At 40.9% G+C, this 1,733-nt stretch overlaps 1 long non-coding RNA gene across 1 annotated transcript; it reads left to right on the top strand.

Moving 5' to 3' along the window:
* The first annotated feature begins 213 nt into the window (after window positions 1-213).
* Window positions 214-1,495, top strand: LOC109420913 (uncharacterized). The gene is made up of 3 exons (XR_009998869.1): window positions 214-742; window positions 814-906; window positions 966-1,495. It is a non-coding gene; the product is annotated as an uncharacterized LOC109420913 (long non-coding RNA).
* Window positions 1,496-1,733: the final 238 nt, after the last annotated feature.

Here is a 1,733-nt window from a genome sequence, read left to right as displayed (position 1 = left end):
AAAAAGCGAATTGATGAACAAAATCGGTAAAGAAGAGCGACCATAGTGCATGGCATATGTACGTTTTCGTTATACGAGTATGTTTTTTTTCGAAGCGGTTCTGACATTGTTTTTATGAGTTCAAAGAATTTTGACGTATGAACAATATAATGTCGCTTCTCTAGTATGCGTTAAAGGAAAATTTCCGTTTTTTTTTTTAAGGTAATAGGAAAAACGTTCTGAAAACAAAACGTAGTGCATAGAATATGAAGTCCGTAATAACCGGTTGCATAAATTGTTTTTAAATTAGCGTTGGAAAGAAAATGACAATGCATCTGAAGTTATGAAAATTTGATCAATTTCATTGATCAAATTTTCATAAAACCGAGTGAGGTGATGTAACGATATCTGTTTCTTTTTTTTTAATTAATTTGAAAAACATTGATCTCGATATGTTTGGCAAAATTCTTAGCAAAACACAGTTTCCCGAAAAAAAATATAACGCTGGACGGAATGGTGTTGTAAGCTTTCCCCTATATAATGTTGCACGTTTCAAATCATAGATGGCGCTTGATTTAAAATAAAGCCGTTTTATGGAAAATTATCTATGCGCGGAAGTTTCGTCAAGATGGCCAATTGGCATACAAAAAGAAGGATCGAGACTCTGATCCCAGCAGGCTTGAAGATTCTCGGCCATTTCGTTTGCGGAGCGGTCGGTGAGCAGAACGCATCGAAGTAGTGTTCCCCCAAATTTTCTGAAGTGGTGAGAAGTGGTGATAAAGTAGTGTAAAAAGTTCTTATAGTTATAGTTTTTCTCTTTCATTTTATTATTAGGTAGCTTATCAGTTCCAATTGAGTGAATTTTATTTAGTATAAAGTTACAAAGTTGTACGTTCTGCCTATATCGAAGTTTTTTGAAGTTTGAAGGTATGTAGTAATGTCGTTAAGATCGGGACACGCTTCTTACCTAACCTTTTGTTGAACAGTGAGCCTGTTCAACAGGCGGCGAGTCTGGGGCGGAAAGCCGTTTTTTTTTTGTATTAGCTGGTGCGTAAGCGAGCGAGTAACGAGGTGCTGAGGTCGAGAACCGGTGCTGTGGTTTCCACGTGAGCGACGAAAATCCGCAACGAACGGACGGGAGCTAAACCGAACGTCCGACCGACGCGCGGCGTGGCCGTCGTGTCCCGTAGCGTCCGTCACCATACGCTACGTTTCCGGAAATATTTCTACCGATCGCACGTGTCGCCAGTCTATCGTTTTGGAACCATCTCGCCGGTGCGCCGATGCACTAAACCCAGCCCAGCAACATTTCGCAGCCAGTTCATCATCCCACAGCATCATGAACCCTGCGCGCAGGTACGTGGTTAGGTTAGTGTTTGGCCATTCACTATAAGCGTACGCTCCGTTTGAGTGTGTCCCACATGAACCCGGGTAGAGAGAAGAGAGAGGATTTGATAGAGGAAGAGAATAGGATAGGAAAATGAGGATTTCTCGAGAATAAAATTTGTAAATCTTGTTTGAAGATCTTTTACGTTTCTTTATCACCTTACCTTTGCTCGCGAAGCGGTTTTTTGAGGTTTTCTTGCTTTCCTAAAGTTTCCGTATTTCGAAACCAGCATCTCCAATCCTGCATTTCCCCGGTCGTGATATTTATATAGATACAATCTAGATAATTCCCCATCGAACCGTTTTTGCTTGAATCGAGTTGGCATCATTTCCCGCTTAAGAAACCGTACGAAGCTTCCTAGACCATA

The sequence above is a fragment of the Aedes albopictus genome, chromosome 3 (assembly GCF_035046485.1).
Source record: "Aedes albopictus strain Foshan chromosome 3, AalbF5, whole genome shotgun sequence".
NCBI classification, from domain to species: domain Eukaryota; kingdom Metazoa; phylum Arthropoda; class Insecta; order Diptera; family Culicidae; genus Aedes; species Aedes albopictus.
Note: the sequence above shows the minus strand (reverse complement) of the source record. Positions and strands in the feature narration are given on the sequence as shown.